Source organism: Rhinoderma darwinii, chromosome 10 (assembly GCF_050947455.1).
Source record: "Rhinoderma darwinii isolate aRhiDar2 chromosome 10, aRhiDar2.hap1, whole genome shotgun sequence".
NCBI lineage: Eukaryota > Metazoa > Chordata > Amphibia > Anura > Rhinodermatidae > Rhinoderma > Rhinoderma darwinii.
The window spans coordinates 45,257,781-45,275,260 of NC_134696.1; the positions used below are offsets into that span (position 1 = coordinate 45,257,781).

General features: G+C 45.5%; 1 protein-coding gene across 5 annotated transcripts in view; it reads left to right on the forward strand.

The window, feature by feature from the left end:
- The first annotated feature begins 11,286 nt into the window (after positions 1-11,286).
- PPFIA3 (PPFI scaffold protein A3) overlaps positions 11,287-17,480 on the forward strand; it is a 109,087-nt gene continuing 102,893 nt past the window's right edge. For all 5 annotated transcript variants that reach the window (XM_075839823.1, XM_075839828.1, XM_075839825.1 and 2 more), the window contains exon 1: positions 11,287-12,039. The gene's annotated coding sequence lies outside the window, so the exon portion shown is untranslated. The remainder of the gene's footprint in view (positions 12,040-17,480) is intronic.

The window sequence follows — 17,480 nt, forward strand, 5'->3', positions numbered from 1 at the left end:
TGCTGTTCGGAGAAGTCTGGCCAGAAATTGTTTCATGGAAGAATTGCGGCCAAAAAGCCATACCTAGCGACTCAACTATGCACAAAAACATAGGAACTGGGGTGCTGAAAAATGTCAGCAGGTGCTCTGGACTGATGAGTCTAAATTTTTTATATTTGGCTGTAACAGAAGGCAGTTTGTTCACCAACGGGCTTGTGAGCAGCACAATAATGAGTGTAACTAAGTTTGAGGCTGCATTTCAGCAAATGGAGGTGGGGATTTAGTCAAGATTAATGGTGTCCTCAACACTAAGACATACAGATAGATACTTATCTATCCATCATGCAATACCATTAGGGAGGCATTTGATTGGCTCTAATTTTATTCAGCAGCAGGTCAACGACTCCAAATACAGCCAATGTCATTAGGAACTTTCTTCAGCGTAAGGAAGAACAAGGAGCCCTGGAAGTGATGATATGGCATCCACATCATCAACACTGTCTGGGATTACATGAGGAGACAGAAGGATTTGAGGAAGCCTACATTCAAAGCAGATCTGTGGTTAGTTCTCCAAGATGTTTGGAACAACCTCCCTGCCGAGTTCCTTCAAAAACTGTGTGCAAGTGTACCTAGAACAATAATGCTGTTTTAAAGGCAAAGAGTGGTCACACTAAATATTGATTATTTAGATTGCACTTCTGTTCTTTCACTTTGTATTTTGTTAATTGATTTAAAAAAAATTATTAACCCTACTATTTAAAAAAACCAAAACATGTTGTAATAGCATTTTTTAAACAAAGTATAAAACAGAAATAAAAGCATAAAAAGTAATAAACAATTGGTGTACAGACATTTTTTTCGGATCACAGCCCGATACAGTGTCCTGGAGACAATAGAACTAACAGATACATTGCTTCATATCCAACACTTTAGATAGACATATAATGAAATTCTTTTAGAATCCACATCTCATCAATCAAGCAGCCCTCAGACAGTGCGACCATCTTGGAGATACCCAGGTACACTAAAACCGACATGAACGTTTACTCCCCTCCCAGCGATACTTTAAGAGCCTTTATAATGTAATCGGTCTAAAATAGTCACTCAAGTGTTCCCTCAAATACCAAGATGTATGTTGAAAAGGGGAAACAAAGTCAAGAATCTCTCTTCTAAATTGGTGGGTTATAACAAATTGTTTCATTATTTTCTTTTAAAAGCGAACAGTTTCCTTTTCCCTATGTCTCTCCGTATCCAGGCGGTCATTTCCCAACAATAATTTCAGTTGGGTCATTATCTCCGAGATGGTCAGAGCGTCTGGTTGTAGCCACCAATTTACCGAGCAGCGTTTTGCCACCATCAGGATAATGTGCACAATCGGGGGCACACCCCTTTTTGTTGTGGATGTATGCTCTTCAGGAGGTCTGACCTGGTGAAATAACATACACTGCGGAGAGATCGGTAAAGTAAGTGACTAATTGGAGGCAATATACCGGCTAGCGTGTTCCCAGAAGTTGTGAGTAGAGGGACAATCCCAAATACCATGCCACTGGTCAGTTTTAGGGGTCTGACATTTGGGGCAGGCAGTAAACACTTCTATTTTATAAATAATTCTTACTTTGCAGCATTTTTCCACAACTGCCTAAAATTTTTGCACAGTACTGTATATCAGTTCTGCTAACAGAAGGAGTAATTAAAGGGGTACTTTATAGGATATGCCATAGGTTGGGCGTCTTACCCCTGAAACCCCCACCTTTTTGAAGAACGGGGTGCCATGATTCCCATCGTGCAGTGGAAACTAGGCAGTTCTGGCTGCTTAGAAGAGGAAAGAAAGCAAGAAAGCAATAGCTGCGGATGTGTATTAGTCTATGTGAATTAAGGCGGGAGCTAGATCTCCTCTGCTTCTACTTCCCTTTCTTTAGTGCTAAAAACAATATACTGTATACAAGGCCATAACTAGGAAACACTGGGCCCCATAGCAAACTTTTGACTGGGCCCCCCTCACCTCCCCTGGGTGCTACATAAAGCCCCCCTTGGTAGATAGTGCCCCCCTGTAGATTGTACCATACATCCCCCCTGTAGACCGTACCATACAGCCCCCCCTGCAGACAGTGCTATACAGCCAAAGTGTAGACAGTGCTATGCAGCCCCCCTGTAGACAGCGCTATACAGCCCCCCTTTAGACAGTGCTATACAACCCCACTTGTAGACTGTGCTATACAACCCCACCTGTAGACTGTGCTATAAAGCCCCCCTGTAGACTGTACTATAAAGCCCCCTTGTAGACTGTGCTATAAAGCCCCCCTGTAGACTGTGCTATAAAGCCCCCCCCGTAGACAGTGCTATACAGCCCCCCTGCAGACAGTGCTATACAGCCCCCCCTGTAGACAGTGCTATACAGCCTCCCCCCTGTAGACAGTGATATACAGCCCCCCTGTGGACAGTGCTATACAGCCCCACCTGTAGAAAGTGTTATACAGCCCCCCCTTGTAGACAGTGCTATAAAGCCCCCCCTGTAGACAGTGCTATACTGCCCCCCTGTAGACAGTGCTATACAGCCCCCACCTGTATACAGTGCTATTCAGCCGCCCCGTAGACAATGATATACAGACCCCTGTGGACAGTTCTATACAGCCTCCCCTGTAGACGGTGCTATACAGCCCCCCTGCAGACAGTGCTATACAGCCCCCCCTTGTAGGCAGTGCAATAAAGCCCCCACCTGTATACAGTGCTATTCAGCCATCCCTGTAGACATTGCTATTCAGCCGTCCCCGTAGACAGTGCTATACAGCCCCCCCTGTAGACAGTGCTATACAGCCCCCACTGTAGACAGTGCTATACAGCCCCCACCTGTATACAGTGCTATTTAGCCGTCCCTGTAGGCAGGTCTATACAGCCCTACTTGTAGATACTGCCATACAGCCCCCCTGCAGACAGTGCTATACAGCCCCACCTGTAGAAAGTGTTATACAGCCCCCCCTTGTAGACAGTGCTATAAAGCCCCCCCTGTAGACAGTGCTATACTGCCCCCCTGTAGACAGTGCTATACAGCCCCCACCTGTATACAGTGCTATTCAGCCGCCCCGTAGACAATGATATACAGACCCCTGTGGACAGTTCTATACAGCCCCCCCTGTAGACGGTGCTATACAGCCCCCCTGCAGACAGTGCTATACAGCCCCCCCTTGTAGGCAGTGCAATAAAGCCCCCACCTGTATACAGTGCTATTCAGCCATCCCTGTAGACATTGCTATTCAGCCGTCCCCGTAGACAGTGCTATACAGCCCCCCCTGTAGACAGTGCTATACAGCCCCCACTGTAGACAGTGCTATACAGCCCCCACCTGTATACAGTGCTATTTAGCCGTCCCTGTAGGCAGGTCTATACAGCCCTACTTGTAGATACTGCCATACAGCCCCCCGTAGACAGTGCTATACAGCCCCCACTTGTAGATACTGCCATACAGCCCCCTGTAAATAGCGCCATATATCGCCCCCCCAAACAAATAAAACAAAAAACTGTCTACTTACATAGGCCCCGTTCCCACGACGAACGGAGCTGCTCCTTAACACCAATGGGATCCTTGCGTAGGCCGGGGTGATTCAGTGACTGTATATCACTGGGCGTAGCCTAATAAAACATAGTTTTTAATAGCATGCGAATAAAAAGGATAACAGTACACAAAATAATAGATAAATCAGAAACAGGGCCAATTGAGTCCTGGATACATATAGGTATCACATATGACAAACAAAAAATGGAGGGCAACAAGGATAGCTGGTAGGCAGGGTTCAAGATTATTAATTGGAGGAAGGCGATACAGTATGGCTCAGTTCCTAGTCCAGTCCTGTCTAGTCAAAATTACACGGGGCACTCGCCTCAAAAGGGGTGGCCTCGTCCACTTCTCCCTCATGATTCACTAAAAAGGAGTCCCAAAGCGTTTCCCCACAGAATACAGGTTTAACACAGGACAAAACAGGAATCATACATCACAAGAGCCAAAAGATGCAAAAAAAAAGAAAAAAAAAAGGAAAACAGAAGGATGGCGCATTTTTCTTCCATCTGAGCGTAGTCCGAGTGAGAGGCTCCATTGTGGGCTGAGCGATTATTTTCTTGTCTGTGAATCTAGGTGGGATCTACTACAATTTTTTTATATTTATGCCACCACACGTGCATCTCTTTTTTTTACATCTTTTGGCTCTGATTTTTTGCTTATGTTTTTTTTTTTCTAAATACAATATCGCAGGAGAACATTACCCAAACAAAACTTTAGTGAAATATTTCCCTGCTTCGCCCTAGACCAGGTTATGGCTTTAGCGGTACGACTTGACCGACGTCTCAGGGAACGACAACGTGAACGTTTTTGTGTTTTCTCCTCTGACTCCCCCATGATGCCTCCCGAGGTTCCGTTGCTTCGCTCTTCCACGGAAGACTCGGAGGTACCTATGCAACTCGGAGCCTCCGTGTCCCCCCAACAACGTAGAGAGTTCCGAGGGAAGAATGGTCTCTGCTTCTATTGTGGGAATGACAAGCATCAAGTGAACACCTGTCCTAGGCGTAAGAATAAGCAGCCGGAAAACTTCCGCGCCTAAGTGATCATCGGGGAGGTCACTTGGGCGCACAGGTATTTCCCGTAAATATGAAACGTAATAAAATCTTGCTTCCCTTTCAGGTCTCTTTTGGTGGTAGGTCTGCTACCGGCAGTGCCTTCGTGGATTCAGGGTCGTCTGCTAATATCATGTCTGTGGAATTTGCTATGTCTCTAGCTATGCCTTTGATTGATTTGCCTAAACCTGTCCCGGTAGTGGGTATCGACTCCACTCCTCTTGCTAATGGTTATTTTACACAGCATACCCCTGTTTTTGAACTCCTTGTTGGCTCCATGCATTTGGAGCAGTGCTCTGTACTGTTGATGCAGGGATTATCGTCCGATTTGGTTTTAGGCCTTCCCTGGTTGCAGTTGCATAATCCCACGTTTGACTGGAATACTGGGGATCTTACCAAATGGGGTAATGAATGCTTGACGTCATGTTTTTCTGTTCATTCTATTTCTCCCCCTGAGGAGGTGAACACGCTACCTGAGTTTGTTCAGGACTTCGCTGATGTTTTCTCTAAGGAGGCCTCCGAAGTGTTACCTCCTCATAGAGAATACGATTGCGCTATCGATTTGGTACCAGGAGCTAAGCTCCCTAAGGGTAGGATATTTAATCTCTCTTGTCCCGAACGTGAAGCCATGAGAGAGTATATCCAGGAATGCTTGGCCAAGGGTTACATTCGCCCCTCTACTTCTCCGGTAGGTAGTGGCTTCTTCTTCGTAGGGAAGAAGGATGGTGGTCTTAGGCCATGCATTGACTACCGTAACTTGAATAAGGTCACTGTAAGGAATCAGTATCCCCTTCCTTTGATTCCTGATCTCTTTAATCAGGTTCAGGGGGCCCAATGGTTCTCTAAGTTTGATCTACGGGGGTCCTATAACCTTATCCGCATCAAAGAGGGGGATGAGTGGAAGACTGCGTTTAACACGCCCGAAGGTCATTTCGAATACCTCGTCATGCCCTTTGGGTTGTGTAATGCTCCCGCGGTCTTCCAGAATTTCATAAATGAGATTTTAAGAGATTACCTGGGGGTATTTCTTGCAGTGTACCTTGATGACATACTTGTGTTTTCCAAGGACTGGTCCTCCCACATTGAGCATGTCAGGAAGGTGCTCCAGGTCCTTCGGGAAAACAAACTGTTTTCGAAGACCGAAAAATGTGTGTTTGGGGTGCAGGAGATACCATTTTTGGGTCAAATCCTCACTTCTCATGATTTCCGCATGGACCCCGCCAAGGTCCAGGCTGTGGCGGAATGGGTCCAACCTGCCTCCCTGAAGGCGTTACAGTGCTTCTTGGGGTTCGCTAATTATTACAGGAGATTTATTGCTAACTTCTCGGTCATCGCTAAGCCTCTTACGGATCTCACTCGCAAGGGTGCTGATCTCCTCCGCTGGCCTCCTGAGGCTGTCCAGGCTTTTGAGGTCCTTAAGAAGTGCTTTATCTCGGCCCCGGTGTTGGTTCAGCCCAACCAAATGGAGCCATTTATCGTGGAGGTTGACGCGTCCGAGGTGGGAGTGGGGGCTGTCTTGTCCCAGGGTACCAGGTCCCTCACCCATCTCCGTCCCTGTGCCTACTTCTCCAGGAAGTTTTCCCTCACTGAGAGTAACTATGATATTGGCAACCGTGAACTCTTAGCCATTAAATGGGCATTTGAAGAGTGGCGCCACTTCCTGGAGGGGGCTAGGCACCAGGTAACGGTCCTTACCGACCACAAGAATCTGGTTTTCCTAGAATCTGCCCGGAGGCTAAACCCGAGACAAGCTCGATGGGCGTTATTTTGACCAGTTTCAACTTTTTGGTTACCTATAGGGCTGGGTCTAAAAATATTACGGCTGATGCAGTGTTGCGTAGCTTCATGGCCAGCCCTCCTTTGGAGGAAGATCCTGCTTGTATTTTGCCTCCAGGTATAATCATTTCCTCTATTAATTCTGATTTAGTTTCTGAAATTGCTGCTGATCAAGGTTCAGCTCCCGGGAACCTTCCTGAGAACAAGCTGTTTGTTCCCCTGCAATTCCGGCTAAGGGTACTTAGGGAAAATCATGACTCCGCTCTATCTGGTCATCCAGGCATCCTGGGTACCAAGAACCTCATTGCCAGAAACTATTGGTGGCCTGGGTTGCCTAAGGACGTTAAGGCCTACGTCACCACTTGTGAGGTTTGTGCTAGGTCCAAGACTCTCAGGTCCCGACCAGCGGGCTTACTACGTTCTTTGCCCATTCCCCAAAGACCTTGGACCCATATCTCCATTGATTTTATCACCGATTTGCCTCCATCTCAAGGCAAGTCGGTGGTGTGGGTTGTAGTAGACCGCTTCAGTAAGATCTGCCACTTTGTGCCCCTCAAAAAACTACCCAATGCTAAGACGTTAGCTACCTTGTTTGTGAAACATATCCTGCGTCTCCATGGGGTCCCTGTCAATATTGTTTCTGAGGGGTACAATTTGTTTCCTTGTTTTGGAGAGCCTTCTGTAAAAAGTTGGAGATTGATCTGTCCTTCTCCTCTGCCTTCCATCCTGAAACTAATGGCCAAACTGAGAGGACTAATCAGTCTCTAGAACAATATTTAAGGTGTTTTATCTCTGACTGTCAATATAATTGGGTCTCATTCATCCCCCTCGCCGAATTTTCCCTTAATATCCGGGTCAGTAACTCGTCAGGGGTCTCCCCCTTTTTCTGTAATTTTGGGTTTAATCCACGGTTTAATTCCGTTTCACCTGGTAGTTCCAACAATCCCGAGGTAGAGGTCGTTCATCGGGAACTGTGCACAGTCTGGGCCCAGGTTCAGAAGAACCTAGAGGCGTCCCAGAGCATACAAAAAACTCAGGCAGATAGAAGACGTTCTGCTAACCCCTTGTTTATGGTCGGGGATCTGGTGTGGCTATCGTCTAAGAACTTGCGCCTTAAAGTCCCGTCCAAGAAGTTTGCTCCCCGGTTTATAGGGCCGTACAAGGTCATTGAAGTCCTCAATCCTGTCTCCTTCCGACTGGAGTTGCCCCCATCTTTTCGAGTACACGACGTGTTTCATGCCTCCATCCTTAAACACTGCTCTCCGTCCTTGGCTCCGTCGAGGAAACCTCCTGTCCCCGTTCTCACCCCTGAGGGGGTAGAATTCGAGGTGGCCAAGTACCTGGTCCATTGGAGAGGATACGGGCCTGATGAGAGGACTTGGTTACCCGCCCGGGATGTTCACGCTGGGGTATTGGTCATGAGGTTCCACCTTCGTTTCCCCAATAAACCAGGTCCATCTAGAAAGGGTCCGGTGGCCCCTCATAAAAGGGGGGGTACTGTTAAGGATCTGCCAGGCACAGCTTCTGTATCCACGCCCATAGGTAATCAGTCTGCACCTGCTTCTATGTCTGGGAGACTGACTCCATCTTCCACCACTCAGGATGGCAGGCTTAGGAGTGGGAGAGCCTATCATAGCCTGGCCAGACAGAGCTAGCTCCCGCCCTCTGTCTATTTATACCTGCCTTTCCTGTTCCTTCTTGCTTGTGATTCTTCTCATTTGGTTTCCTGGCCCTGCTGCAGCTTCTTGATCTATTTGAGCCTGCTTCATATTGACCCTGGCTTACTTACTACTCTCCTGCTCTGTGTTTGGTACCTCGTACACTCCTGGTTTGACTCGGCTTGTTCACTACTTTCCTGCTCTGCGTTTGGCACCTCGTACACTCCTGGTTTGACTCGGCTCGTTCAACACTCTTGTTGCTCTCGGTGTTGCCGTGGGCAACTGCCCCTTTTCCCTTGCTTCTGTGTACCCTTGTCTGTTTGTCTGTCATGCACATATTGAGCGTAGGGACTGTCGCCCAGTTGTACCCCGTCGCCTAGGGCGGGTCGTTGCAAGTAGGCAGGGACTGAGTGGCGGGTAGATTAGGGCTCACTTGTCTGTTTCCTTACCCCCGTCATTACATAAGGGTAGATTAGGGCTCACTTGTCTGTTTCCTTACCCCCGTCTTTACAGGAATATAAAATATCCAATTCACATGCATTGCCAGAATGAAAGCGGATTCTTTCAGGATTTAGGCGCGGAAACCTGTGAACATGACCTAAGAGTGTACTTAACATAATGTGCAATGCTGAAGGTAATTTCAATTTCCTGTGGTTGCTCTATAGACCCACAAGGAAGAAGGGGTACTCGGGGGCACACTCTTCTATGTATGTCTATGTATACAATTTAGACAAAATGGAGAAAGAAGAGACAGAAATTGACCAATTCTCCAATCCCAGTCATGCCAGAGTTAAGCAGTACCCTGCCCACTCAAAATACCAGAATGGAACCTTGTTTCTATGCTATTCCCTGTGGTGGGTAAAGCCTCATGCACACAACCGTGCATTTGCGTTCGCAATTTATCCGCATTTTTGCAGATAAATTACAGATCCATTCATTTCTATGGCCCCATGCACACGACTGTGGTTTTCATGGATCCCTGCTGGGGCCGTGAATCTGGATCGCAAAAAGTCAGGACCAGTCATTTTACAGTCCGGATTTGAAGCCTCACCAAACTGGTGAAGTGATTTTATTTTTTGTGGATCCGCGAATCCTGATGACACACGGATGCACAACACAGGTTTTTTGTAGTCAAGTGTACCACAAAGGATCAGCAGTTTTTCCGGACTGCAAAATCCTACGGTGGTGTGCATGAGGCCTTAAACTTTCTGAAGGTAGAATACAATATTGGGTTTTCTGATGACTGGTTGACAGCTTTCAATAATAAATAATGCATCATGGCACCTTGTGCATTTCTTGGCTGCCATTCCCACAGGGTCCGACTATAATATCTCTGCATACATGGCCACGGGCATTATTACTTCATGTGACCACAACTCTGTGGCTTTGTACATGCTGAGCCTGACACTTGCTAAGGCCGTAAGAGGATAGTAATCATTTTTTACATAACCAGTTCCTAATATTTAACCCTTTCTTCCTCTTCAGTCCCAAATATATTAAAACATTTATATTGACATATTTCTATGTGTTATGGAAAATGGATCTGTGGCTAGAAAAGACTCCTTTAAATTTGGGCCCTATCAGAACATACATTGAAGAGGCTGAAGGAAAGCTTATCCTATATCCTAATGAAGTGACTTCTCCTACAGTGGGACTGTCTAAGAGAGTTCACTGTAGGACTGGAGTTCACTGATAGCCAGATGTCTCAATAGCCCCCTGACTGGCACTTCAGGGACCATATATTGGATGCAATTGCACGCCTGAACTAGCTTTTTTTAGGGCATATAACAAATCATCAAATTTAAAGGGGTATGTCTTGTGTCTTATTCCTTTTACTCATTGGCCATTTAAAGGAAGGCTACATATCGTGAACATGACAATGCCAATGAAACTGAAGGATATTATGCTAGAGTAAATGAAACAGAACGAAGGTCAGATTAGTGGATTTTGGTCTGAACATACCCTTCAGATTCCCCCATGAGTAACGCCCATTTTTTTTACATGTGCTGTTTGTTAAGTATGGACCACATACAGTATGGGTTCAAGTTGTTGCTTAGCAACAGACACTGCAGTACCTGGGTGACCCTGTAGAGTCTGGTGGTACCTCTCACTGCAGTGCAACGGGGCTGCTGAGCCATCTCACTTTCAGGTGAGGCCAAGAAAAGTAGATCGCTGCCAGTCACTTACCCTAGAGTATGCCAGTGATTCCAAGCCTTGTTACCATGGGGAACCCCTGAAAAATGTTTTCTCCCCTGGGGAACCCTTACTCCTAACTCAAAGATGTAGGAACCAGTAAAGAGTTTAATAGTCCTTGTGCAGATCAATATTCCCGATGAGATTCACGGACTGTTTTCTGCCCTTCAATAACACACATAAAGTTTCCATAGAAGAGTATGTACGACCCATTCATTCATTGTGTATATCATTTATATCTGCCAGACACAGAGCTTCCACCTACTATGTTCTGGACCCATTGGTAGCAAATCGGGCAATCAGAAATAAATAGTGAGATTTTTTTTGCCTTGGTGCATGGACGCTGCATTTTTTGGGGGGAAAATGTAGAAAATCTATGCTGCAGTTACAAAATCTATGCTGCATTTTATTTTCTAATGTACAAAATCTTATACTTAAATGGTATACATTGGGTAACAAAATAGTTTTCCTTGGTACCCATCCCATTGAAATCTGTATTGCAAAGTCATAACGTGAATCAAGGAAAGGTTAAAGAATTTTTGGTTTGAAATGATGAAGAAGAAAAAATACTAACAAAATGAAATCTTCTATGCATGGTTATGACCAAGATTCCAATGCAATATGAGAGAAAATTGTCCAGTATCTATGTCATTTCTTTACAGCGCACGTTCCTACAGATATTTTAAAAATATGACCCATTCATTCTCTGTGAATATCCTTCACATCCACTATACAAAATCAAGAAGACTCAAAAAGGCGTAGCCCTGGCTTTCTCTACGTGCTACATTGGCAGTGCCCACCTGCTAGTCCCCCTGGCATCACCCCCCACCTACTGATGCACCTTCCCTTTAAAGCAACCTCACCACGCTCGAGATGACATCATCCCTTAAATTTTATCCCGCCTCTCCTAGCCTTTCATTGGCTCATCGGCACTCCCTACACACCTCTCCAGCTATTGGTCTATGTCCATGTCATTCAGACTGTGCAGCCACGCCTCTATAGGTGTTCGAAGCAGAGTCAGGCCTCTATTCATGGGGCGATTGGCTGCGTCACTTGTCTATCAAATCTCAGAGGTGGGAACTGGGTGCCAGGGAGGTGCTGCTGCTGGGCTGCTAATAGGGGTGATTTTCTGTGCACCCCGTTGTCTGAGCGATGTGGGAGGAGCGGGGTGTCAGCTGTAAGGGATGATGGAGCTGGAAGACACCGGCTTTCCTTCCCTTGTCGCCGGCTACCAGAGCTGCTCCAGCGGGGCACCTGCATCTCCGCTCCTCAGTCTGCAGCTCTAGCCGAGACTGCTGGAGAAGAGGTAGGGAGCGGAGAGGAAAACAAGAGACCATCATACAGATACCCAGGGAGAAGAGACAGGACAGAGGGAGGAGACACCTTAATATAGGGGGGCATCAAGACAGGTGGGGCAGGGGGGATAGCCAAGGTAAGGGGCACTGCACTGGTTATATACTGGGCGATACGAGGGTTGTAGGGAAATATAATGTAATACAGGATTCAGGGGTGATGAGCTTTTAATACAGGGGGTACAGTGTAGTATAAGGCTCTGGGGTGATATAATGTAATCTAGTAGATATACAGTGTAATACAAGATTCTATGGTGACACATTGTAACCAAGGTGATGTCATGTAATGCAGGGTGTAATATAGGGGATAGCACATAGGTTCAGTACTATAGAATGACCAGGTTTAAGGGGGGAGGGGGATCATGTTATTAAGTGCCACATAGTCCTGGGCTCAGGGGGTCTCTAAGGAAGATATTTCTAACCACAGCATCGCCATCACCCGGCCAGTCAGCTGGAGAGGCCCATCTGGTGGAGAACAGGTAAGTTAAGGGTGGGGGTGGGTTGATGATTGACAGCACCTCCCAGCACCTGTTCAGTAATGGAGTGAATGTAGGAGGTTGGACCTCTGCACTGCATCCCTCTCCTCCAGCTGGACTGGGTACCACTCTGGGTGACATCCCCCTCTCCAAAGCCTGATCACTTGGCCTATGGCTGTATGAACACAGAAGATATGTACAATTAAACCTGTCTTTTACAATGAATTCCTAACGCTCCGCCATGATTTTATTAACCCTATCTTTCCTGGTGGCTCCTTTAAGTGCTACACCCCTCCCCCCCCCAGTAATATTATTTGTATATATTGGCATCTATAAGGGTATTCATTTAGTCTGATCTCATACGGAAGCTTTTACATCATTCCTTGCTTCATCCCGCACCTGCTTTTTTTTTTTTTTATGAGCCCACCCATTTGCAGTTTGCCTGTCTCCATTCCCTTGAGTGGTTTGCAGGCCCTTCCAGCAGTGAAGGGATTAATGGAGCATTATGAGCTGCCCTCTCCCATTTCTGCATATCTTGCCTTGCTACTGACAGATCACATCCTTCTCTGCCTTCCCTGACAACCAGTGTTGCAACCCTTCCCCCATTTATGCCATTGTATCCCATCCTTTTTATGTCTGCATCGTCCTCTACCATCTAGTACCCTTTTCCAATCATGATTGGTATTTTAATGGCATAACTTGATTTCTTGGCGTTTGTATGCGTGATCAATATTATATAAAATACGTGCACCTGTTTATACTAATATATATATATATGTGCACCTGTTTATACTAATATATATATATATATATATATATATATATATATATATGTGCAGAGTGTGCAAATACACTGAAGATCTGCTCCAATCTTTCACATCAGTCACATCCCCCCCCCCCCACCCAATATTCAATGTTTGGTAGAATTTGCTAGTCATTAAGAAATTCTATCTCTTTCCCTTAGTTTTTGTACCATGCGAGCATTGCTGGTGCACAGTTCTCCATATTCATTAATGTCCTGTGATTTATATAGCGCCAACGTATTCTGCAGCGGTGTACATACTTCGTAAATACTCCCTGCTCCCATAGGGCTCAAATAAAACCAGTTATGTTTATTTGGAGGAGGAACCGGACAACCCCCCCAAACATGTAAACTGCGTGCAGATGTTGTCCTGGTCAGGTATGAACTCCTACCACCACCCATGCCACCCTACTAGTGAACCCTATGCCCCATCTTTCATTCCTGTCAGGCCCTCCATTTCAGCTGCCAGTCACTATATTCCTAGATACTGATATTAAATGAAGCTATAGTGGTTGCAGTGCCATTTGCTGCCCAGTAATCTGCATTTGACCTCCCTGGCATCTCTGAATCTTACATCCCCGTGGCATTAATCTTGCCCTTGTCTACTTATAGGCTCGTATGTGATCTCTTCATTTAAAGGGATGCAGAAGGAACTCGTTTTATCCAAGTGCTTTATACAATAAATGGATTATTATACACCATGCAATATTTTACTTATAAACAAATGGCTTTATTGTAGACTTTGTCACATCGATGTGAATGACTGTTTCGTGTCTGTAGAGAACTGAATGAATAAGGTCGCACGCCCGCGGCCTATTAGTACCATATTGCATCAATGGGCGACGCTAAAATTGCATCTGTCCTTCTATGAAAGGGAATCACCCTCTCCTCTAAGACGGCCTATTCCAAGCAAAAATCTATCACTGCCATTTATTTCATGTGGATATCCTGCTCTGTCTTCCATGGATGCTGGCGTTACCTACAATGACCCTGCATTCCCCACAGCCATATGCACTTGTACTACATAGTTTATCAGCCCCCATGCTGTAATTTACCAGAATATATTATGTTTACATAATAGGTGATCTGTATTATAATAACATATACTGTATACTATGTATCACCCATTTAGCCCTAGATTGCTACATGTCTGAGTATTACATCTGAAGCAATACCGTAGTCGCCTGCGCTATTCATTCCGTCGAAACGACGGAAACCCTTGCACAATGGAGACAAACCGAAACCATTTGCAGTGGATCCGTCACCATTAGTGATGCAAACGGAGACCTATGGTTTCCGTTTGTTTCAGTCAGGGTTCCGTTCATGGGTTCACCCGACGGAAAGCTCAGGCGGAACGACTGAACGGAGCCCTGACGCAGATGTGAACGAAGCCTCGTGCCACGCCAACTGTGATTTGAACGTGTCGTCAGATGCTTAGTTTCTCCTAATGGGAAAGTTGGGTAACAACCGGTATTGTTAATATTACAGATGTCATGGCAGCCAAACTCAGGGGATGTATGACTGCCTAACTAGGCAGATTTGACATTCAGAAGCCTGAAAAAGCTGAGTGGCACACCTTATGCCAGTCGAAATAGCAGCCATACTGGCGTTATCTTTGAAGCGAACCTCCACTGGTACTTTTGCAGGTGCAGGATCTTTCCAGACTGACGTGTTACTGTCTGTAGATTGGTGATAGAAACTCGTGATCAATGTTGGACGTTTTATATTCTGCAGGCTGCGCCTCTTTGGGGATTCTTTCTGTGAAGTTATTCCATAAAAAGTTCTATATTAAGGAATTGCTGTAGTCGCCCAATATATTCTGTAAGGCACCCAATAAGGGAAGGTGTCATTTAAAGTTACCTTAAATATGTTACCAGTTCTGAACTACAGTTCACCTCAATAAGTCACCACCTCAATCTGGATTTTGATCTAAATTGTTTAATGGACATTATATATCAGGGGGCTTTGGCTATTAGTTCTGTGCTGCTTCCATTAGGATGTTTTTGCCTTGATTCGTGTATCCTTTGGGGCGTTGGGGACTCTGTGATTTCGTATTTCATAACTTTTGGAGATGGGAAAGAAGGACATAAAGATGTGGTCAGCAGTGCATGTCTTGGCAAAATTTTCAGGTGCCACGGTGCCTCTGTAATACCGTCAGACCTCAGTGCGCCTATAAGGCTACATTCACACACACTTTGTGTGTCGTGTTTTTTGGGCCAAAAAAAAAACGCATCTTAAAAAATGGTACATGATTTTTTTTATGGCATTCGTAGTGGTGTTTTTTGCAAATAGTGTTTTACTATTTAATGTCACTAAATGCTGGAAAAACACCAAAGCCATCCCTGCTGCGATTTTGTGAAAATGCCATAGAGCCAAAAAAATGCAAGACATAGTAAGAATAAGCGCCACAAAAAAAGCACTGTTTGTAGTGTGTTTAATAATTTTCTATTGACTTCAAGCTAACATCTGGCCACAGTGTTTACATGGTCTACAATAGTGCCTCAGTTACAGAGCCTACAACAGTGCCTCCATTATAGATCCTACAACATTGCCTCCATTACAGAGCCAGCCACAGTGCCTCCATTACAGAGCCCGCCAGAGAGCCTCCATTACAGATCCTACAACAGTGCCTCCATTGCAGAGCCTACAACAGAGCCTCCATTGCAGAGCCTACAACAGAGCCTCCATTACAGAGCCAGCCACAATGCCTCCGTTACAGAGCCTACAACAGTGCCTCCATTACAGAGCCAGCCACAGAGCCTCCATTACAGAGCCTACAACAGTGCCTCCATTACAGAGCCAGCCACAGTGTCTCCATTACAGAGCTAGCCACAGAGCCTCCATTACAGAGCCTACAACAGTGCCTCAATTACAAAACCTACAAAAGTGACTTCATTGCAGAGCCAGCCATAGTGCCCCTATAAGGCCATGTTCAGACGTAGCAGAATTTTTCCGCTGGAAATGTTCCTGAAAATTCGCGGCAATTACGCAACGAATCTGCAGCAACATTTGCATATTTGACAGGTAATTCAGACGTTGTGGATATCACAGCGGACTTGCCGCAGATTTCAGCCTTTGCATTGCAAAGGCTGAAGTCTGCAGTGAAAATCCGCTGCTTCTCCGCAACAGACTGTGCAAGCTGCGGTGTGAAAATTCTGCACCGCAGCCTAAATTCCGCACTGTTATTTTTCGCAACGTCTGAACTGTTACCTAAAAAGGTATAGACACCAATGGAAAGAAACGGCTGCTGCGGATTTCCACTGCGGACTGTCCGCAGCGGAATTCAAGGGCAATTCTGCCACATCTGAACATGCCCTAACACAGCCAATCTCCATAAGGGGGCCACTCGCAGTGCTACCATAATAAAACCAGACTGCAGCAGTACCCCCTATAAGGGAGCAGTCTCATAGGGCGTAGAAATATGCCACAAAATCTGCAACAGTAATTTTGCAGTAGATTCTGCAGCAGAATTACTGTTGTGGATATTGTGACATATTTGTGTATATGTGTTGCGAATTTCGGTGCAGAATTTCATATAGCATTGAAGTCTATGATGAAATTCTCCATCCGAAATCTGCTACACATACAGAAAAAGCTCGGAAAGTATTTCCACAGTGGAAAAGGTCTGCACAGAAATTTAATCCCTGTATGTGTTGCAGATTTAGTTCCACCAATAGGAATACATGGTGTCAATTACCGCAGTCGATTTTTCCGCTTTGAGGGTATGTTCACACGCAGTGAGCAAAAATGTCAGAAAATACGGAGCTGTTTTCAGGCGAAAACAGCTCCTGATTTGCAGAAGTTTTTTTAACAACTCGCAATTTTTACGGCCGTTTTTGGAGCTGTTTTTCAATGGAGTCAATGAAAAACGCCTCCAAAAACATCCCAAGAAGTGACATGCACTTCTTTTGACGAGTCGTCATTTTATGTGCCGTATTTTGAGAAGCGTCGCGTAAAATAAAGGCTCGTGGGAACAGAACATCGTAATTCCCATTGAAAGCAATGTATTAGGGGCGTTAAACGCCCGAATTACGCCTGAAAATAGGCCGTGTGAGCATACCCTTAAAATTATGCCACGTGTGACTGCACCCTAACACAGCCAGATTGCAAGAACACCCCCATATGCAATGGATGAAGAAGGATGAATTCTGGATAAGGGACATGGTCTGTGGTCACCAATACACCTGTGGCACATATCATTTTAACATGGGGTAAAACTATATAAAATATGTATTAGAGTGTATTCATACCCTGCGTTTTTGCAACAGGCAGACAGTGTGCTGCTAAAACGCATGCGTTTTTACAGCAATTGGCAAATCGCTGTAAAAACATGTGTTTTTGCTGTACAGTTTTCAGCCACACGGCTATAAACGCAGAAGAATCGTACCATGTGAATACATCCATAAAAGGGTTTGTATTGTTTGAGACTTTTAGGCCCTGTTCACACAAGTTTTTTTGACATGTTTTTTGACGCGGAAACCGTGTCGGAAAACGCGCCAAAAAACATCCGAAAATGCCTCCCATTGATTTCAATGGGAGGCGGAGCCATTTTTTTCCCGAAAGCAGAAAAACCGGCTCACGGCAAAGAAAAGCGACATGAATTATCTTGAGACGGTTTCCGCCTCTAAAACCCCGGAGACGG